Genomic DNA, 24,365 nt, shown 5'->3' on the forward strand with positions numbered 1-24,365 from the left:
AGAATTTAGAAAATAATCGCCTTAAGAAACGATGTCGATATCAACAAGATTTAGAAAATAATCGTACTAAACAGCGACAGCGATATCAACAAAATTTAGAAAATAATCGCCTTAAGAAACGATGTCGATATCAACAAAATTTAGAAAATAATCGCCTTAAGAAACGATGTCGATATCAACAAGATTTAGAAAATAATCGTACTAAACAACAACAGCGATATCAACAAGATGTAGAAAATAATCGCCGTAAGAAACGATGTCGATATCAACAGGATTCTGTAAGACAATGTGAACAAAAACGCATACGTTATTCTATAAACTTTCAGCGTGAACAGGACAGACAAAAAGCATTAGATTCTAATCGCAAATGGCTTTATAACAAACGATATTATCAGAAAAATAAAAAATCTGCAATAAAAAATAACGATGTTGGAAAAAAAATTATAAAAAAATATGAAAAGTTTTGGTCGAAAAACACCATAAAACTTCAGCATTCTTTAGAAACATTTACTAAAAATATTGTTGAGAAACTCGGTATTAAAAATCATATCGAAAAACGATTAAAAGCCGAAAAAATCGTACGTTGGTGTATGCATGTTAGAAGAAGTTATCTTCGTAATATTTACAAAATGTTATCTTTGATTAAAAAAAAAACAGAAGTAAGTTTGACTCAAGCCGTAAAATGTTCCACAGTTGAAGAGAAATTAGATGTTTTATGTGGCGAATCGAGCCATACAGCCTCATCTGAAAACTATTTTATTGATTCTACATATCGTCATGTAACTTCAAAGGAAACTTTGGTAATGAATGCAGAAGAGAAAGTAGCAAATCTACCGTTAATAAAAACTGCATTGGAACCTTTGGCAATGAATGCAGAAGGACAAGTAGTAAATATATTACCGTTGATAGAAATAGAAGCGAAAAAATCGTGGTCGTGCAATACTTCATGTAAAACTGACGATCCATTTTTAATTAATCGTTATCAGAAATTTCTTGAAACTATAAATACATGTACTTTAAATAATGTACCCAAATTGATAGAAAATATTCATAAATGTACTATGAAAATTTCAAATGAAAAATTGGGCCATACGCGTAGCTGCCATATTGATTTAACACTTTGCGAAGGAATGTTTCTTCCAATTCAACTATTATCGTCTCATTTTCCACGAGTAAGATATATTAAACGTTTAATTTATCAGCTTACAGATTTTTATCGAAAGATGGATAATCTGGATGAAGCATTAACTCATGCTGATTTAAACACATTAAATGAAATTGTAACTTCTGCACAAGAAAAAGCAGATATGTACAAACATCAACAGGCAGATACAATTCTGAGCGATGATGATATTATTTTTAAATATCATCAAGCGTTTAAGGCCTTGGTTAAGCGGTCAACAGACACACCACGGCATGCTTGCGTATCATGCGAAAAATTGTGTTATAAGAGAAATGTTTCTGAAGTCAACATTCTTCGAGAACAAATAAATATTCAAAGTTGGAGAGGTTTAATGGCACATATACAACAACAAGAAAATAATGCGCAATATATATGTACTTATTGTGCAGGTAAATTTCGTAAAGGCTTAATGCCTGCGTATTGCATCTTGAATAATCTCCTTACAAATGATGTACCCAAAGTAATATCATCTCTTAATACATTTGAAAAAATGATTATACAGAGAGCTAAAGCGTTTCAAACTGTCGTCAAAATGGGAACTGTTATTAATAAAAAGTTGCCTCAAAGGCAAATGGTACAAAAAGTTAAAGGTAGAACATTTCATTTACCACTTCCGTTACAGGAGACGTTGAATAAATTATGTTTGAATACTGACCCAATAAATATTAATAACGAATTATATATTTTAGTTAGAGGTATTCCGACCAAATCAAAGATTATTTGGGAAGAGATGGTTGATGTTAAAAAAATATTTGACGCTTTAACGTGGTTAAAGCGCAACAATGCTTTATACTCCCAAATTATACTGCCAAATGATCATAATGAATTAATAAGAAATTTTAGAACAATTAAAAAGTTCAGAGTTTCAAATGGAAGAGACAGAAGCGACATTAGGTGACGAATCTGACAATGAGTCATTAAATAATCTGGTAGAAGAAACGAAAAATGATGTAGAAGTTACATTAGACGATCAGCAGAAGGCAATGTTAACTCAAGTTACTGATGAAAATGACGGCTATTATGAACAATATACTATTTATCCCTTATATGAAAAGAAAGCAAATAAAACTTCGACAGACTTGTATCAAATGATAAAAATTCAGAATGCGCCTTTGGATAATCGTGAAAAAGATTTAGATTTAATGTGTTTTCCAGATTTATACCCTTTTGGTATTAATGGACAACATGAGATTAGGGAAGTTAAACTTCATGATCATGAATTTATTAAATGTCGTTTGACATCTAAACATCCACAGTACAGATTAAATCAACAATACTTATTTTATTTGTTGAATAATGCGAATATGCGTCAGTTAAGCCGTGGAATTTATCATAAATTGAATGTAACTAATCCTCAAGTTCGTTATACGGCTGCAGAGTATTTAGAAGCAATGTCAAAAGAACAGTTGGAATCTGATCTAACAACAATATTTTCCACACTTCGAAATACGGAACAATATTGGCGTAAACCGAGAAGTAATTTAAGGTGTATGACGCAGCATTACGGACCTGCGACATGGTTTTTAACACTAAGTCCGAGTGAATGGTTATGGGAAGATTTGGGTGAATATATTCGTGAAGTAAATGGATGGCATGATGCTTCCTTATCCGTTAGCGTACTTGTTGTTAAAGATTCTGTATCAACGTCCAGGTTTCTCGATAATAAATTTCGGGCAATGCTTGACTTCATTAGCTCCAAAGATCATCCAATTGGAGAAGTAACGCACTATTTTTGGCGACGAGAATACCAAGGTAGAGGTATACAACATTTCCACTTATTAATTTGGATTAAAAATGCACCGATTTTTGGTGAATCTACAATTGAAGAAGTCTCCAAATTTATTTTACAATATATAAGCTGCAAAATGCCAGATGAAAATATTTCACCATTATTGTATAAACGTGTTGATACGCATCAGCGACATAAACATAACGATTATTGTCTTCGCTCTAAAAAAGTAGGACGTAAAGTTATTCGTCGGTGTCGTTTTGGATTTCCTCGTCCCGTTACTGAAACTTTCAATATGAGAGATGTGGCAACTTCGATAGCAGGTAGAAAACAATTGAAACATAAAAGTAGGCTTTATGATCTTCCTCGAATGGATAATGAAGTTAATATTAATGATTATAATCCTGTTCTTCTTACTGCATGGGAAGGTAATATGGATATACAATTTATTGGTGAAAAATCATCGCTTCTTACTTGGTACATTACTAAATATATAAATAAAGCGGGAAAATGTGAGTTGTCTGATTCTGTTCTTAATATTGAAAATAATAAGAACAAATCATTAGCAAGTCGTCTTTGGAATATGGGTTTGCGATTTATGAATAATAGAGAATGTGGAGCTCTAGAAGCTGCTGATACATTGTTAAGTATTCCTTTGTATGGAACTGATCGAAATACAACTATCAAATGGTTAGATGTTAACCAAATACGACGTAAAAGAATAAAAAACTGCAAGGAAATTGAAGCTCTTGATCCTGAATCTATAGATATATTTTATCCATCTTTAGTAGATGATCTTTATCCACATAGACCAAATGAACTAGAAAATATATCTCTTTATGAATTTGCGCAGTGGTATGATATCTCGAAGATCAAACCTAAAAATAAGTATGTTGAGTATTATAAAATAGATAATGGTAAATATCTTAAGCGACGACAGCGTGGATATCTTATTGATCATTATAAAGTTAATGTTAATACACAACCAGAAAATTATTTCTTTTCGTTATTACTTATGTTTAAACCATGGCGAAAATTAGAAGATCTTAGAAACGGAGACGATACTTATGCCGAATCGTTTCACAAAGAAAAACTGCATCTTGTAGAAGCGTTGCGATATCATGAAAAATTAGAAGAATTGCAAAAAGCATTTGAAACCGCAAAACAGTTAGTTCAGCAATGCCTAGACGACGATTTACAAAAACAACAGTCTCAGGATGATCCTGAAAATCCGATAGGTGTTCAAAATATAGAGGCTGGTGAAGCAATGCAAGATTTTAAAGATCTTGGTGATAAAGCAGTTCGCGAAATTGATGTATCTGAAATGATAGCAAAATTAAATGCGGATCAAAAACGTGTATTCGATAAAGTTATCAATACTGTAGAGTCAGATGAATCAGTATTACGATTATATGTTAGCGGAGAAGGTGGTACTGGAAAAAGTTTCTTAATCAAGACTATTAAATGCTGGATAAAACAAAATCTCAACAAAGATACTGCTGTAGCAGCACCTACTGGTATAGCAGCATTTAATATAGATGGTTTGACAGTTCATAGATTGCTTCAATTACCCGTTGAACATGGTCATACTCCTAAATGTAAACAACTATCTGATCATGTATTGAAAGTTTTACGAGCAGATCTTAAAGATGTTATTCTTTTTATAATTGATGAAGTGTCAATGATATCTAATTTGACTTTAATGTATATACATCTTCGATTGTCTGAAATATTTGACACTAGTGATTGCGATGATGGTTGGTTTGGTCGAAAGCATATTCTTTTATTTGGAGACTTGCTTCAACTACCTCCTGTACGAGATGATCCTATTTTTAAACATTTATCAAATGAAAAAATTGCTAAATATCTTAGTTCCTTAAATGCGGTTAATTTATGGACTACATTATTTGACTATGATGAATTGACAATTAATATGCGCCAGCAAGGAGATGACTCTTACCGCGAGTTATTGTCGAGAATTCGTATCGGTTTACTAACAAAATCTGATTGTAAGATTCTGGAAAATAAAAAAATTTCTTTTAAAGCTGATTCCTTCGAATCTAGATTAAATGAGTTATGTACTTTCATTAACAATCTGTCATCAGACACCGTTTGTTTACTACCCACTTGTCATATGTGTGATGTTCTCAATGATGCAATGTTAAGCGGCATTGTTTCTAAAGAAATAATATTAATTGCTGAAGACACGATTGACTGTATTTCATATGTAAAAAAGAAAGTATTAAAAGTATTATCAAATAATGATGATGATAATTCTAGAACAGCTGGGCTTTCGAAAAAAATTATAATTAAAATTGGAGCGAGAGTTATGATACGGCGTAATATTGATGCTAGTTTGGGTCTTGTAAACGGTACAATTGCTAAAGTGATTTCAGTTGTACAAGATAATGATTACGTAGAAAAGATCAAACTTCTTTTACCATCAGGTTTAGAATATTTAATTGAAAGAGTAAGTGTTAAATTTGAGGTAGTGGATAGAGCGTACGTTGTCAGAAAACAATTTCCATTATCTTTGAGTTACGGCATCACTATTCATAAAAGCCAAGGATTAAGTTTGCAAAGTGCTATTATGGACATTGGTAACTCTGTATTTAATTGTGGCCAAACTTACGTTGCATTATCGCGAGTAACATCTTTAGAAGGATTATATTTAATTAACTTCGATCCTTCATCGGTAATAGCTAGCGAAGACGCAATTATTGAATATAATCGTCTAAAACAGATACACAAACCAAAAGCAGAAATTATTGCCATGTCAAAGGAACAGTATTACAAAGTGAAAGATGTTTTATGGGCGTTACCAAAAGTAGTTGCTTCTGTTCAAAAATCAAGTTTAGATCAAAATGTTCGACAAAGTACTGCTTGGGTCATGCATGGTTTCCAAAATACAGATAAGGTTTCATGCTATGCAAATGCAGTATTACAGTGTTTATTGAATTTAAATGCCATTAGGCAGCAATTGTCCAATTGTGATAAATCAGATGTTTTACGTGTGTTAATGCATGATATGAAAATGGAATATGTAATCTAAATACATACGCAATACGACAATGTTTAGGAGAATATTTCTCAAGTCCCGTAAAACGAAATGCATCTGATTTTTGTATGGCTCTTTGCGAAAAATATGATTGTATAAAAAGTTTGGTGAGGCATCAAATAACTTCTATTAGACGGTGTAAAATTTGTGATAATACAAAAACTATTGTTGATAATAATATTATTATTTCTGTTCCTATTAATAACTTGAAAAAGAAAAGTTATAATCTTAATGATTTGTTAAATATTACGTTTTCACATTGGTGTCAGTCGCATAATGAATCGTGTGAATATTGTACTGAAAGTAATATAATATTAAAAAATGAAATAATATTGACAAAAGAGATAGTTGTGATTCGTTTAGTATTTTTATCACAGGATAATAAATTAATGAAAGCAACACACAACTTTAATTTGAGTGCTATTCCAACAACTAAAGTATTAATAGATGGACAGTTGTATAAAGTGATGAATGCTATATTTGATCATGGCTCAAGTATCGATGAAGGTTATTATATAAGTATGTGCAGACAAGGAACATCTAATATTTGGATCGAAGCTAATGATGCTCAAGTTAAAAAAAGACAGTGGCCTAGAGGTGCTAAAAATGTTTACTTACTTTTTTTACAGAAGATGGCTAGTAAATAATATATATCGAAAGTTATAAAATAAAGAAGCAGTTAAAAAATTCTTTATTAAAAATATATTTATGTAATATCTAACTTGTGATTAATATTTAATTATTTAATAATTGTATTTCGATCAGTCCCATATAAAAGAATGTTGTAATGTATCAACAATAATTTCGTGAAGACTGCTTCATATTCTGCATTATTTATGAACTGTGAAAAAATATTTAGGTAAGTTGCCAACACTACCGTGTCTCTTGATAATTTGTCTTTATTTTCCTTACTATTAAAAATAGAATTAAATAACTCACTTTTTCTCCGTTCCATTTATATATTCAATGATAAATTAGATAAGCAAAGCAACGATTATTCATTAATGGATTTATAAGTATTAATTGTGAATAATAAATGTAGATTTCTAATGACATATTGATTTGTAATTATCCGTTATTTTTGCAATAAGAATAGCAAAGAAGTTTGAAGGATCTGAATATCTATATAGTAAGCAAAGAGGACCGTCGAATTTTAATGAAATATGACGGGGGTGGTGGCGGGTTCTTTGCTCATTTATTTAAAGATGTTTAACATATAGTACAAAAAAGAGTGATATCCCTAAAAAAATTACCCTTTTAAAAAAAAGGTAAAAAAAGGTGCTAAGTCCGCGTAAAAAACAGTATATGTATTTGCAAAATAGTGTATTATTAACTGTAAAAAACTATTGTAAAAAACCTGTCTCCAAAATAGTGTTATTTTAAAACTGTAAAAAACTACTGTAAAAAACCTATCTTCAAAATAGGATTATTTTAATCTACAAAATAGTTATTTTAATCTGCACAAAATAGTGTTATTTTAAACCGTAAAAAATTGTTCTACAAATTATTTTAATTTTGTGTAAAATTGTATATCCTACAAAAATAATGATATCAAAAAAATTGCGCTAAGTGAAAATAAAAACTTATAAAAATATTTTAACCAAAAGAAGTTATATAAAATGTTGTTTTAATTTTCTACATTATATCCTAGAAAAATGATGATATCCAAAAATTACGCTAATTGAAAATAAAAACTTAAAATATTTTAACTAAAAAAAATTGTACAAAATAATTGTTTTAATTTCCTACAAATAATATTAAAAAGTTGCGCCAACTGAATAAAAATTTTCACTATAAAATATACATTTCTTTTTTATTTCCAATATTAAAAGAAAAATGATATTAAATGAATTGTAATATATCTATTATAAAAAATCGTTGAAAATATGAACAATCATATACATTGCAATAATCATATGCATATATCCTGAAAAGTTTAATTGAAAAAAAAAAAGGAAATGATAATACAAAATACAAAATTAAAAATTATTAAAAAAATTAAAAATTAGAAATTAATAAAAAAAAAATAAAAATTTATATAAAAATTAAAATTAATACATATAAAAAAAATTTAGTTAAAAAACTTAGCGCTGCTAATTTCATTAGCACATTATTCAACGTAGCAGCGCTAAGTTTTTTAACTAAAATTTTTTTATATGTATTAATTTTTAATTTTTATATAAATTTTTATTTTTTTTTTATTAATTTCTAATTTTTAATTTTTTTAATAATTTTTAATTTTGTATTTTGTATTATCATTTCCTTTTTTTTTTTTCAATTAAACTTTTCAGGATATATGCATATGATTATTGCAATGTATATGATTGTTCATATTTTCAACGATTTTTTATAATAGATATATTACAATTCATTTAATATCATTTTTCTTTTAATATTGGAAATAAAAAAGAAATGTATATTTTATAGTGAAAATTTTTATTCAGTTGGCGCAACTTTTTAATATTATTTGTAGGAAATTAAAACAATTATTTTGTACAATTTTTTTTAGTTAAAATATTTTAAGTTTTTATTTTCAATTAGCGTAATTTTTGGATATCATCATTTTTCTAGGATATAATGTAGAAAATTAAAACAACATTTTATATAACTTCTTTCGGTTAAAATATTTTAATAAGTTTTTATTTTCACTTAGCGCAATTTTTTTGAAATCATTATTTTTGTAGGATATACAATTTTACACAAAATTAAAATAATTTGTAGAACAATTTTTTACGGTTTAAAATAACACTATTTTGTGCAGATTAAAATAACTATTTTGTAGATTAAAATAATCCTATTTTGAAGATAGGTTTTTTACAGTAGTTTTTTACAGTTTTAAAATAACACTATTTTGGAGACAGGTTTTTTACAATAGTTTTTTACAGTTAATAATACACTATTTTGCAAATACATATACCGTTTTTTACGCGGACTTAGCACCTTTTTTTACCTTTTTTTTAAAAGGGTAATTTTTTTAGGTTATATATACAGGGTGTTACGTCCCGCAACAAAATTTTTATTTTTATTTAAACACGCAAAAATTGCCTCTATAATATTTAAACTGTAATTCCACCGACGAACATATAAATCTTAATCCCACCGAGTAACATATTGTTAATATAAATTAATATTGTTAATTAAAAATTCCATCACGCCATCTATTGTCACCAATATTTCTTATTATAAAATCTCACCGCGCAATGTAATATCACCAATACTTATAGTACATCAATATCATTCCGCCGCGCGATCTAATATTGTCAATATCTCCGAAAATAATCTTTCTCTGTTAAGAAGCTAGCTATACATAACATAACCTCACTTAGGAATGATAGAAATAATTTTAAGTATTTGCCCACATATAGTATCATCCGCATAAAAATTACCTACTTTACCGACAATAGGCAAAATCACCCACACAAAAGTTACCGACAGTCGATAAAATAAATTCCTACTTTACCGACAGAGTAAAAGTTACCGACAGAAAAGTTACCGACGGAAGGTGAAGTAAATTCCTACTTTACCGACAGAGTAAAAGTTACCGACAGAAAAATTACCGACGGTCGATAAGGAAGTTTTCTACCTTACCGACCGAGCAAAAGTTACCGACAGGAAAATTACCGACGGTCGATAAGGAAGTTTTCTACCTTACCGACCGAGCAAAAGTTACCGACAGAAAAATTACCGACCCATGATAACACAGTTACCGACGTTACCGACTGAGGATAAAGTCATTTCCTACCTTACCGACAGTGAAGACTGTCCGTACCCACATTACCGACAGAGGGCAGCGCCATCTCTGGGGTAGCGATGATACTAACTTTACCGACATATAAGAGAATACCTCCTTTACTAATATGTAATCCTGATACACAATTTTACAAATCAAAAACCAAAAGACTTTATATACATATATATATATTTTTGAACATGTCTCGGCACCGACTACATGTATATCTAATTATTTTGAGGCCTAAATTATATCAAAAATCATTGATTCCAGATTAACTCGAAAAATACTATAAATAAAAATCTTATGACAATTTTCCCTTAAGGAGCATAAAAAGTCAGACCGACACATGTATACATAATTATGAAAACTCCAATACTACTAATTTTATAAACGAAGCTTAAAATATAATTTTCCGTATGCGATATTATGAGTCATCATCACATTCCAAACTAAGACTATGGAATATTCCGCTCGAATACTATTGCACAACATTACGCAACATGATGAAATAATTAATTATCATTAAGTAACAAATGAATTTATTATTATTAAGCGTATGCAATAACTTCCATTTATATATTAATCCACAAAAAATCCGTTCAAGTGAACATTGCGCAACATAACGAAATAATTAACTTATTGTTAAACATTAATATTAAGTACATGCAATAATTTTTATTCAAGAACATAATAGATATAAATATTAAAAATAAAAGCAAAGAATAAAAATTATTGCACCATTTATTGAAATAATTTCTAGTCTTTATATACTTATATCCCACCGCATAAATACTTATGTTAAAATAATTGTAATTATAATAATTATGATGTCAGAATTTATTAACAATATTTAAAAGCATTTTCCATAATTATACATAGAGACAAAAATGAATTTTCGAACGGAGCATGCTAGAAACTCCGTTGACATTTCTACAGCTAGAGCTTAAAAAACTACATTAGAAAATATATGCATGTAAACTGCAAAGAAATTCTGATGGTCTAATAATTATTATAAAACTTATGTGTCAAAATACAATGTAACCAGTATAGCCGATTCTATACTGACCGCTCTGTCACCCCTACTACAATTCTGAAGAGTCCCACCATCTACAAATTAAACTACGCCCAAACTACGCCCAATTCCTGCGGCAACGCCCAGCAGCGCGCGCATCTTCCCCACGCTTGTGCCAGCGGCGCGCGCAACCAGCCCAGAGAAGGGAACCAATGAGCGACCGCGCCGCCCACGCTGAGGCGCGCGCATCTTCCGAGGCGCGCGCATCCGTCACGTCAGCGGGAGCCAATCCCAAATCATTGCGCAACAATCACGTCAGAGAAAACCAATCACCCGTTGACAACGCGGCACATCCCTCGAGGCGCACGCATCTTTCGAGGCGCGCGCAGCCAGAAGCAGAGGAGGGAACCAATCACTGCTCGACTCCCTCCACGGAGAAGCGCATCTCCTACTATTGGGACCGTGTGCAAAACTGGGACTGACGACTATATAAACCCGTGCAGAGCGGTCCTCCTCGCATTTGGCCCAACGTTTTCAACACTTAACAACTACTGGCATTTGGCCCAACGTTTTCAACAGTTAATAACTGGCATTCTGCCCACCGATCTTCACAGTTAATACTTATATCTCCGAGATTTTGTACGTGTATTCAGTTAATAAATTCAGTGACTATTGAACATTGAGTTTCTCAATCGAACTCCTGGACTGCAACCTCCATCCCGAACTGTCACTGAGGTAGACGGTATCCAGCGGAAGGAAGCAGCATCCACTCATCAGCCTAGTGAAGGGAAGCAGCCTTCACACACTAGGACATTTCAGACACTGGTAAATATCCGGCCACTTGTCATTAATCTAACCTTTAATTTCTACTAACAACTAAATTCAGTGAAACAGTGCGCGACAATACGGGAACCTTACCTTTGATCACCCGTATTCCTTAATCCTGTTATTCAACTTAGTAAATATCATTTCCAATTGGAAAATTTATCTGGGACTTATCTCTTTGATAAGACGACGCGATAGACAGTGAGCGAGTGCGAAACTGCAGCGGCAGGTCGAACCCAAGTCTGGCTCGGTGGAAAAATAATTATCTTGAGGAATTTATTCCCATGATAGAGGTTGTTTCTCAACCTAGAGCTGGTGAGGCAATAGAAAAAATAAGCGGCCTCCTGTCAATCGACGTCCGAGTAGGCGAAAATACAGTTTTCGATTAATAGGCAATTATCTTGAGGGATTTATCCCAATGATAGAAGTTGACCTTTTGATCTTGGATTGAATTTAGCCTTAACTTCAAAATACGAGATACATCCCAGGACTTAGAGACAATACACTGGCTTAGTTTATAACAATTTGAATCATTATCACTACTTGCGACTATAACCTAACCTTACGAGGTTAATACTAAGCCAGCCGTATGATAGGTGGATACCTTGTCAGCGTATCCAAACTCCTGATTTTTCCTCGAATCCCCTTTCGATTTTCAGAGAATCAAAATAAAATAAGAATTTATTTGAAACCAAGATAACACATTAACATTTCAAACAAATAAATTCTCGATAATCCTAATTTACCATCAGTTGGTAATTTTTCCAATAGTCATCAATCAAAACTTACCATCGGTCGATAACTTACCATCGGTCGATAACTTACCATCGGTCGATAACTTACCATCAGTCGATAACTTACCATCGGTCGGTAAAACAGAAAGTGACGTTAACCATCGGTCGGTAAAACAGAAATCTAACTTACCATCGGTCGGTAAAACAGAAAGTGACGCTAACCATCGGTCGGTAAAACAGAAATCTAACTTACCATCGGTCGGTAAAACAGAAACCTAACTTACCATCGGTCGGTAAAACAGAAATCTACATTACCGACGGTCGGTAATTTTCGAGAGTCAAAGTTTACAATAGATCGATAATTTATAGTACTAATACAATTTATTCTTCTCAGACTATACTTTATCAGCAATTTCAACCGCTTCTTTGAATTTCAACGATCCCCTCACTCGAAGGATTTTCGAATAACCTCAATTTAATTAATTAATAAATACCACCATTTATCCAGCTTGTAAAAGATAGAAGAAAATAAGAAAGGAAATAAATAAAGAAAGAAAATAAATAAAGATTTTGCTTACAAATACATATATTTATTCTCACTCCCTCCTGAATCCTCTCTATAAGCACAATAGACCTTCAATCTCTCGGCGTCCCAGGGTATAGCCGGCCTAGCAGGTTGCCCTAAAACAAATTGAGAGATTAATTGCGTCCAACTGGGAAAGTAAGACTTCCAGACCAGTCCTGAGGAACTGGGGACGTAACAATATATTGTTAATTATTTTATTACTGATTATTATTACTGATTTTTAGAGCGTATTGTTTTAGTAACAATTATTATTCATGGGTATTAGTTTTTGATTGACTTGGTACATTTATTCATTGTTTCATATTCTTATATGTACATAGAAGATTAACTTTATAACTTTCCTTTGTTATTGATGATTCTTTGTAAATTTTCGTATTAATATTTTGTGTGGCTCACTTTCGGAGCATTTGTTAGCATTTTTACTGTAGGTTATTTATCCCAAAATATTAATTAATTATATGATTTTCAGGTTTCAAAATTGGTAATCGCTGCATTTCTTTTATGACAACTGACCATACTATTTATCGAAAAGATAGGCATGGGCTCACAAAATCATTTATTAATAGAATTTAGGTGAGTATCGTTTGATAAAATATTTTGATTTATGCCTTTTCCTTTGTAGTAAGCGCGTATAGACGCATAGGGATATCCTTTTTTGGTTATATGTGATAACTGAATAATATGAATATTGAGTGAATATCTATATATATTGGTTACATATAATATAAAGTGGATTTATAGTGATTATATATAATTACAAGTAAAGATTATATAAGATACGAAATTCTTTATACTATTCTTCGAAACAAATTATATTTTATTCGTTAAGAATTATTTAAATCATTTTCTTTTTTAAGAGAAGCTTGTTATTTTACAAAGGATTATTATTTAGTCATTACTGGTCATCTGTTTTTACATTTTAATTTTATAATTAAATAATCAAAGTAAATATGTATATTTATTATTTGATAATAATTAAACTTTTATATATATATATATATATGTGAGTTTTTCATTGTTTATTGATTTATGTCTTTATTTATCTAAATACTAATTAGTTATATTATTTTCAGGTTTCGGGATTTATGGCTATAGAAATTTTCCCATGCCAAATTTGCCAGAAGAATGTAAAGGAACGCACAAGAGGCTATAAGACCAGTTACCGACGGATTTGTTCGTATACCAATTTATACGAAGTCTTGTTGCAAATGTTTTTGACGGTTACATTATTTAGAGTGATTTGCTGAGAGTTTTTCTTGATAATAAAATTTCGAATAAATTTCTTTTCTTAGTAAAGTTAATTATTAAGATAAATATCATTATACACGACCAGTACTGCTAATTAATTGTAATATTTTTCTGGCTATATACCATATCAATCAATGTATTGTGTTAATATGAAATTATGGCGATATAAATATATATATATATATACACTCACCCGCAAAAAAAGCGGTACACCTAAAATTTGAGAAAATTTCATCAAATTTTAAATGATCATAACTTGGTAAATAATGATGATAAAAATATGTTTAAAAAAACAAAATGAAGGCTGTAATGTCCACTTTAAGAATATTTAAGTGGCAATTATGCTCAGCCATTGTTTTCAAAATGGCGGATAAGGAAGTGAAAGGATGTAAAATTGATTATTAAAGGATCGAGTTTGGGACGGTGCACGGCGTAAATCAGGTAACGCAGCCCAATGAGACCAAATGCTCGTGAAAGTGTGGAGTGTTATCTTTAAAATGTTTTTTTACCGAGCTCGATACGATGATTTTTCGCTGAGTTATTCCGAATTTAATTAAAAACGCTCTTTTTTCTTCTTCAATTTGCAGCTCAGCGAATAATTATCGTATCGAGCTCGGTAAAAAAGCATTGTAAAGGTGATACTCCACACTTTCACATGCATTTCGTCCCATTGGGCTGCGATACCTGATTCACGCCACGCACTGGAGCAAAGCGGGAACCTTTATTTATCGGTTTTGTATGCTTTCATTTATCCGCTATTTTGAAAAAAAATGGTTGCACATAATTTCAATTTAATTTAGGTGTGTGTGTGTGTGTGTGTGCTCGTTTGTATACCACAAGGATAAGGACCCCGTGGTTCGTCAGCTCCACAGTATTTAAAGACTCCAAACCCTCCTTGTGGTGTGTGTGTGTGTGTGTGTGTGTGTGTGTGTGCTCGTTTGTATACCACAAGGATAAGGACCCCGTGGTTCGTCAGCTCCACAGTATTTAAAGACTCCAAACCCTCCTTGTGGCGTGTGTGTGTGTGTGTGTGTGTGTGTGCTCGTTTGTATACCACAAGGATAAGGACCCCGTGGTTCGTCAGCTCCACAGTATTTATAGACTCCAAACCCTCCTTGTGGCGCGTGTGTGTGTGTGTGTGTATGTGTGTACGGGCGCACGCATGTGTGTATTAATAGTGGGTATGACCTCCTCGTGTGCGTATTACCTCATTCATACGATCAGGCATACTCTGTATTAGTCTTTTTATTTCATCCTGCGTAATTGCATCCCATGCATTTTGAAGAACTCTTTGAAGTTCTTGCAGTGACTGAGGTGCAGGTACGTGATTTCGTACTTTCTTGCCGAGATTGTCCCACAAATGCTCAATGGGATTTAAATCCGGACTACTTGCTGGCCAAACAAGTCGATTTATGCCAACTTCATCGAGGAAATCAAACACTCTTCTCGCAGTGTGTGGTCGAGCATTGTCTTGCATAAACAAGAAGTTCTCTCCGATAAAGGGTGCATACGGAACAACATACGGAAGGAGTATGTCTTCCACGTATACATCTGCGTTCATGTTCCTGTCAAAAAAGTGCAAATCTGTATGAGCGTCCGCTGAAATACCTGCCCAAACCATCACAGAGCCTCCATTGTAGCTGTACCTTTCACTTACAGTACAATCTGCAAATCGTTCTCCACGACGACGATAAACTCGTTCTCGTCCATCTGGAGAATAGAGACAAAAACGAGATTCATCGCTAAAGAGTACTTTGCCCCAGTCTGCGTAATTCCAGTCTCTATGCGCAACTGCAAAATTGAGTCGAGCTACGCGATGACGACCTGTAAGAAAAGGTACAGCCGCTGGCCTGCGCGAAAACAGATTTTGTTCCGCTAATCTTCTCCGAACGGTGTCAACGGATACATTGCAATTGTGGACATCCCTTAAATTGTTTCGAATTTGAACAGCTGTTCGATGTCTGTCTCTTAATGAATTTAAAACAATAAATCGGTCATCGTTTTCATTGGTACGTCGAGGGCGCCCAGAACCAGGCCTCCTCTTGAAAGAATTGGTGTCTAAGTACCTGGCATAAGCACGTTGCACAGTTGACACTGACAGATCAAGTGCCTCAGCAACGTATCTTCGACTTCTGCCATCTTCAATTAAAGCAACAACTTGAGCAGCTTTTTCTGGAGTTATCGTTGCCATAATCGAGAAGTAATTTCGAGAAGAAGTAATTAATTATGGTTTCAATAGATGAAGTCGCAAGGAGCAACGCGTCTAGAGAGCTAGCAAATCAATTGCATAACTTGTACTATAGTCTTTCAATGTTTTTTCCGTTTGAGACGTGCTTATGCCAGGTACATTGAAAGACTATAGTACAAGTTATGCGATTGATTTGCTAGCTCTCTAGACGCGTTGCTCCTTGCGACTTCATCTATTGAAACCATAATTAATTACTTCTTCTCGAAATTACTTCTCGATTATGGCAACGATAACTCCAGAAAAAGCTGCTCAAGTTGTTGCTTTAATTGAAGATGGCAGAAGTCGAAGATACGTTGCTGAGGCACTTGATCTGTCAGTGTCAACTGTGCAACGTGCTTATGCCAGGTACTTAGACACCAATTCTTTCAAGAGGAGGCCTGGTTCTGGGCGCCCTCGACGTACCAATGAAAACGATGACCGATTTATTGTTTTAAATTCATTAAGAGACAGACATCGAACAGCTGTTCAAATTCGAAACAATTTAAGGGATGTCCACAATTGCAATGTATCCGTTGACACCGTTCGGAGAAGATTAGCGGAACAAAATCTGTTTTCGCGCAGGCCAGCGGCTGTACCTTTTCTTACAGGTCGTCATCGCGTAGCTCGACTCAATTTTGCAGTTGCGCATAGAGACTGGAATTACGCAGACTGGGGCAAAGTACTCTTTAGCGATGAATCTCGTTTTTGTCTCTATTCTCCAGATGGACGAGAACGAGTTTATCGTCGTCGTGGAGAACGATTTGCAGATTGTACTGTAAGTGAAAGGTACAGCTACAATGGAGGCTCTGTGATGGTTTGGGCAGGTATTTCAGCGGACGCTCATACAGATTTGCACTTTTTTGACAGGAACATGAACGCAGATGTATACGTGGAAGACATACTCCTTCCGTATGTTGTTCCGTATGCACCCTTTATCGGAGAGAACTTCTTGTTTATGCAAGACAATGCTCGACCACACACTGCGAGAAGAGTGTTTGATTTCCTCGATGAAGTTGGCATAAATCGACTTGTTTGGCCAGCAAGTAGTCCGGATTTAAATCCCATTGAGCATTTGTGGGACAATCTCGGCAAGAAAGTACGAAATCACGTACCTGCACCTCAGTCACTGCAAGAACTTCAAAGAGTTCTTCAAAATGCATGGGATGCAATTACGCAGGATGAAATAAAAAGACTAATACAGAGTATGCCTGATCGTATGAATGAGGTAATACGCACACGAGGAGGTCATACCCACTATTAATACACACATGCGTGCGCCCGTACACACATACACACACACACACACACACACGCCACAAGGAGGGTTTGGAGTCTATAAATACTGTGGAGCTGACGAACCACGGGGTCCTTATCCTTGTGGTATACAAACGAGCACACACACACACACACACACACACACACGCCACAAGGAGGGTTTGGAGTCTTTAAATACTGTGGAGCTGACGAACCACGGGGTCCTTATCCTTGTGGTATACAAACGAGCACACACACACACACACACACACACACACACCACAAGGAGGGTTTGGAGTCTTTAAATACTGTGGAGCTGACGAACCACGGGGTCCTTATCCTTGTGGTATACAAACGAGCACACACACACACACACACACCTAAATTAAATTGAAATTATGTGCAACCATTTTTTTTCAAAATAGCGGATAAATGAAAGCATACAAAACCGATAAATAAAGGTTCCCGCTTTGCTCCAGTGCGTGGCGTGAATCAGGTATCGCAGCCCAATGGGACGAAATGCATGTGAAAGTGTGGAGTATCACCTTTACAATGCTTTTTTACCGAGCTCGATACGATAATTATTCGCTGAGCTGCAAATTGAAGAAGAAAAAAGAGCGTTTTTAATTAAATTCGGAATAACTCAGCGAAAAATCATCGTATCGAGCTCGGTAAAAAAACATTTTAAAGATAACACTCCACACTTTCACGAGCATTTGGTCTCATTGGGCTGCGTTACCTGATTTACGCCGTGCACCGTCCCAAACTCGATCCTTTAATAATCAATTTTACATCCTTTCACTTCCTTATCCGCCATTTTGAAAACAATGGCTGAGCATAATTGCCACTTAAATATTCTTAAAGTGGACATTACAGCCTTCATTTTGTTTTTTTAAACATATTTTTATCATCATTATTTACCAAGTTATGATCATTTAAAATTTGATGAAATTTTCTCAAATTTTAGGTGTACCGCTTTTTTTGCGGGTGAGTGTATATATTCAGTATTTTTGCTATTGATTTATGAAGTTTCATAAGCGATTTTAATGTAGTTGTGTGGCTTTTGCAGCCTTATTAAAATTGTATAAATAATAATTATATATATATTGAAATTCTTTTACGATTATTATAAATGACTGTTTCAAAGAGCCTATTACTTTTTCTTGATTGATAGATGTGTATAAGTCCAGCTTTCGGTTAGTACTGGTGATTACTAGTATTTTCACTATATGAGAACTGAATATTAATAAATTGACGTATATATATTGATTATATTGTTACGTCTTATTCGATCGTTTATTCAACGATTCTGCAGGGCGCACCGTGCAGGGACGAACAATGTTATATCTCTCTATTTCTGTTTCAGGGCAACCTGCCACGCCGGCTATACCCTGGGACGCCGAGAGATTAGGATCTATAGGAAGCTTATTCTGAGGTGTTCAGGTTGACAAATAAATATGAGTTGAATCCTTGTTATTATATTCCTTTATAAAATTTCCCTATTTATTATGGTTATATTGAGGATACAAAATCGCAGTGTATATATATATATATTAGATTTTTCCTTTAGAAATATATTTGGTTAGCTTTAGAAATATATTAGGTGAACAATTTATCGTTGAATTAAGTATGGTACATGTCGTCGACGGTATCTAAGAATTCTTCGCTGTTCAGATAGTCCAGAAAATGATTAACCGCTTGGTCCGCCAAGCCTTCTTCTGCCTGGGGAGATATCCACGGGGTCAAACCCGAATTCTCCGGGTCTGACCGGGGAATAATCTGGGGTTGAATAGTCTGAAAATGAGACCGGGCTATCAGGGCGACGAGGAGACGTTTGGACCTGCCTGTCCCGCCTTATTTCGGCGTTGGCCTCCCAAGCTCGGATTAATCCCCGTGGTATTCCAGCAGTAAGGTTATCCGGGTCGAGGACAATCGTGGAAGCTGTTGAGCTGACAGAGCAACTATCTGACGATTCCTGTTCTTCTTCCGGTTCTTCTCCAGCCGGTATCGCTTGGAGTTGTCTGCTGTTCTCGGGGTTTAGTTCGGGGGGCAAAGGGGCAAATGAAAGGTCGTGTGGGGTGTTTTCACGATCATTGACTGCTCGAATTATCTCGCTCGGAATTTCATCTCGGTCTATGTATAAATGGTAAGGAACAGTACGTCGGTCCCTCAACAGACGCTGTCGGAAATACTCGCGACGCCTTATACCTGCCCGATGGAAGGGGATCTCGCGACGGAGAACTGGATCGATGCGTAATGCGTTTACCATCTATTATTGAAATAATTTAAGTTTTAAAATTTGTTTTATCGAAAGGATAATTTGAAATTATTTCGCGGCATCTAATACTTACGATGGAAATTTCGAGGGGTCACCTGTCAAAAAAGAATGTACCGCGTAAATCTAAAGTTTCGTAACCGGTTTAGAGAAAGAGACAGGACAGATTCTGAAATCGCGACTCCTCATTTATTATAAGAGAAAATTATTAGTTAGTTACTTCTCATGCAGTGGCGTGGTAAAGAAGGGTGTTTAAGGATATTTGAATATAAGATGGATACCGTGCCTGCTGGTTTAGTTTTATTATTATAAAATAATTCGTCTAATATATTATACTAAACCAGAGTTATCATACTGTGTGTCAGTCGGTTGTTACGTCCTATTCGATCGTTTATTCAACGATTCTGCAGGGCGCACCGTGCAGGGACGAACAATGTTATATCTCTCTATTTCTTTTTCAGGGCAACCTGCTAAGCCGGCTATGCCCTGGGACGCCGAGAGATTCTGGATCTGTAGGACGCTTCTTTTCGGAGGTATTTTAAGGTTGACAAATAAATATGCAGATTTATTATGTTAAAAATTTCTGTTTTTTCCCTTTATTTATTGCATCCTTCCTCGTTCCCTTACATTAAAGGTGTATATATATGTATTGGATATATTTATATATATGTATAGTTAAAAGTTATTTAGGATTTTATGGTTCGACAATAGAATCGAGGAACTCTTCGCTATCTAAATAATCAAGAAGCTGGTTAATTTCGTAATCTATAAAGTCCTCTTCACTTGGAGTGATATTTGGGGAATCTAAATCCACTTCTTCAGGCAAGACAGAAGAATAATTTGGCGGTGAGTACCCCGGAAAAGAGTCTGGGGTTCGTGGGAGGCTAGGCGGCGGTGAAGTTTGGACCCGTCGATCCAACGTCACTGGGCTCCTCCTTATTTCCCCGTTTCGCTCCCAAGCGCGGAGCAGTCCCAAGGGAATCCCGTCCGTTCGGTCATCCAAATCAATGATTATCGTGGACGCGTCGCTTGATGTGTCCGAACCCGCAGATTCAATTTCCTCTTCCTCGGACTCTGCGCCAGCTGGTATCGCAGGGATATTGCCGTTGTTGTTCTCTGGATTTAGCTCCGGGGGCAAGGGTGCGAAAGAGAGGTCGAAGAGTGTGTCTTCGCGGTCGGTTGCGGCCCTTGCTATTCCGGTAGGAATCTCGTCCCTATCTATAAATAATTGACGAGCGACGGAGGGACGGTCTCGCAGCAATCTCTGTCTAAATATTTCCCGCCGGGTTACACCTGGGTTTTGCAAGGGAAATTCGCGGCGAGTTATTGGGTCTGGTCGTCGGGCGCTAACCATCTATTATTAAAATAATTTAAGTTTTAAAATTTGTTTTATCGAAAGGATAATTTGAAATTATTTCGCGGCATCTAATACTTACGATGGAAATTTCGAGGGGTCACCTGTCAAAAAAAGGAATGTACCGCGTAAATCTAAAGTTTCGTAACCAGTTTAGAGAAAGAGACAGGACAGATTCTGAAATCGCGACTCCTCATTTATTATAAGAGAAAATTATTAGTTAGTTACCTCACATGCAGTGACGTGGTAAGGAAGGGGGTGTAGGAATGTTTGAATATAAGATGGATACCGTACCTACTGGTTTAGTTTTATTATTATTAAATAATTCTTCTAATATATGATACTAAACCAGAGTTATCATACTATGTGTCAGTCGGTCCTTAAAGAGTGCGTCCCATGCTCTACGACGAGTTTCGATGTGCAAGACGTCACGTCACAGCGGCACAGAGTGCGTAAAGAAAATTCCTCTAAAGAAAATTCTTCGCGGAAACGGCAGAGGGGTAGGGTAGGCTACCCAATGCACATCGATTGACAAGTCGAAAGCGACGATTCACTCTTGTGGATAAAACCAAAGACAGACTGAGCGTTTAACGTTCAAAGGCAATCAACGTACTCATGTTATCGGAAGGAGAAGACGTTGGAATTGTATGAAGGTAAGTTGTTGACTAATATGTGTAATAAAATTCTTCAATATGTCATGCAAAAATAATAATAATATTCGGTTGATGGTTTCAGATCACGAGAGATGAAAAGGAAAATATTGAATAATTAAAACGAGTACTTACCCAAAAGTACTGCTGTCAGGATATGCGATGAATCTCCGTGGAGGACGGTCTGCCTCGGCGATGTCCCTGTAGGAGAGTCGGAGGAACCGGTGACAAATGATTGGCAGAAGACCCAAGTGATGGTTCAAAGACACTTTATTTTCTTAAAGTATACTATAATGTTCGACTGCTCTCTAGACTAAGTTCTTAGTCCGGAAAAATATCCTGCGACTAAGTTCTTTTTCGACTCGAAAATGTTCTGTAATACGCTCGTGATCGCTTTAGTTGTTTTCTTCTCGAGAGCTCCAGGTCAAATGCGCGGAAGACTGAGCTGCGCTCCCTGGTACCCTCTGGTCCCTACTCCGTGCCGGCTATCCGCAGTGGTAGGAGAATGCGGCGCTCCCGGGCGTAGGCGGCTCGACCGCCGTTTGCCGCTATAGCTGTCCTTCTTCTTCGAGCGCGCTATGACGTGGTGGCCGCGCTCTTGCGTGGGGATAGTGGGGACGACGGAGTTGTCAGTATTGTCCGTGCATCGAGCTCGTTAATTTATTTTACAAAAGGTAAGGCTTTTACAATAGGTTTTTAGTCACCAGAATTTTAATAATTTGCATGCATATATTTTTTAATGTAGAATTTCAACCTCTTTCAATAGAAGTGTGAATGATCGTTCTAGCATGTTCCGTTTAGAATTGATTTTAAACTTTCTTTATATTGTTACGTCCAGTGGACTCCACGATTCTTTTCTTTCCTCGAAACGATTTCGTGGAAGAAGGAAATCAAGGATCGACTTGCATTCGGAATGCAAAGCGATTCTTCTTAGAAATAAAGATAGCACTTAGAAGAACGCAACCTCACCCGCGGGTATCGTCATTAAACTTTAACAAATCTAATACTGAGAATGGCCAGTCGAGATAGCGTCAACGAAACTCTAAATAAATTTACGAGTTATATGATGAAAAGTTGTTATGAGAAATTCTAACTGTCCCGTATCTATGGGTACGGCTTTATGTTCCAAGCCTCTCTATCCAAAGAATTTTCAAAATAAAGATCTGGTCCTCGGAAGAGTGACAAATAATAAACGTAAGACAAAACCTTTCGAAATTGATAGTGCACGTGCGCTCGTTCGACAGGCCACCCTCAAGCGTTCTCCGAATCGCCAAATCATCAAGCGATAAGATAATCAGCTCACTCCCACTCTCTACTGGATGGAGCTAAGTCTCGAGCCAAAGGGCTTAACCAATTAAAATCTCAAGAGACCCCTCTCCTTTTAAAAAATCAAGCTCCTTGATCTTAGGAAGGGAGTAATAGAAATCATTTGATTCGCCTAAAAAGATTCCCCACCATCCAGAAGGGAGGAGGAGTAAAATCCTTAAAACTTGCGAGCCGAAGACGCGGACACACTTCAGTTCACAGTTCATAGAACACAGTTCATTTTAAAGAAATTACGACACCTCTTTCGTGCAGCACAGAGTATCTGTTTAAATTCAATCATTGTCAATAAGTAAGTGAAGTGAGTGAGGTGAACTTTGGATCAACTGAGCATTCTACTCATCTTCAACCAACAGCCACCCACCTGCGCTTTCAGCTCCGGTCGGATTTAATTTCTTTTTCAACACCTTGCAACGTTCACAATAAGTAATAAGTTTAAATTTCTCTCTCAGTTCCTATTTCTCTTTCCCATTCGACTGGCGATATCAAAAACGATCTTTAAGTAATTAAAGAGTTTGAACTATAGATCCTTAAAATAATAAAAATTTAATCAATAATACTCTCTATCAGTTAGAATTTCATAATAACCATCAATAGTAATTTATCCTTAACAATTCAATTCCCTTTCCATATAACTCTTATCTATTCGTTGCGGATTTCAGAATTGGAATTCACGAATATTCCTCCTATCTATTCGTTGCGGATTTCAGAATTGGAATTCACGAATATTCCTCCTATCTATTCGTTGCGGATTTCAGAATTGGAATTCACGAATATTCTTCCTATCTATTCGTTGCGGATTTCAGAATTGGAATTCACGAATATTCCTCCTATCTATTCGTTGCGGATTTCAGAATTGGAATTCACGAATACTCCTCCTATCTATTCGTTGCGGATTTCAGAATTGGAATTCACGAATACTCCTCCTATCTATTCGTTGCGGATTTCAGAATTGGAATTCACGAATATTCCTCCTATCTATTCGTTGCAGATTTCAGAATTGGAATTCACGAATACTTCCCCACTCTCCAAAGATTCTTTACAGCAATCTATCCCATTAGATCCCTTTAATTTTCTTCTCGATATAAATATACATATATATATATATATATATATATATATAATTACTTCTTCAAATTGTGATCGGATATATTTCAAATGAAAGGATTGAACG

General features: G+C 35.0%; 1 pseudogene; it reads left to right on the top strand.

Moving 5' to 3' along the window:
• Positions 1–1,660: 1,660 nt before the first annotated feature.
• Positions 1,661–6,638, top strand: LOC145972830 (uncharacterized; annotated as a pseudogene).
• Positions 6,639–24,365: the final 17,727 nt, after the last annotated feature.

The sequence above is a fragment of the Camponotus vicinus genome, unplaced genomic scaffold, assembly GCF_025532165.1.
Source record: "Camponotus vicinus isolate PSW18456_S1 unplaced genomic scaffold, iyCamVici1.0 SCAF_6, whole genome shotgun sequence".
Classification (NCBI taxonomy): Eukaryota; Metazoa; Arthropoda; class Insecta; order Hymenoptera; family Formicidae; genus Camponotus; species Camponotus vicinus.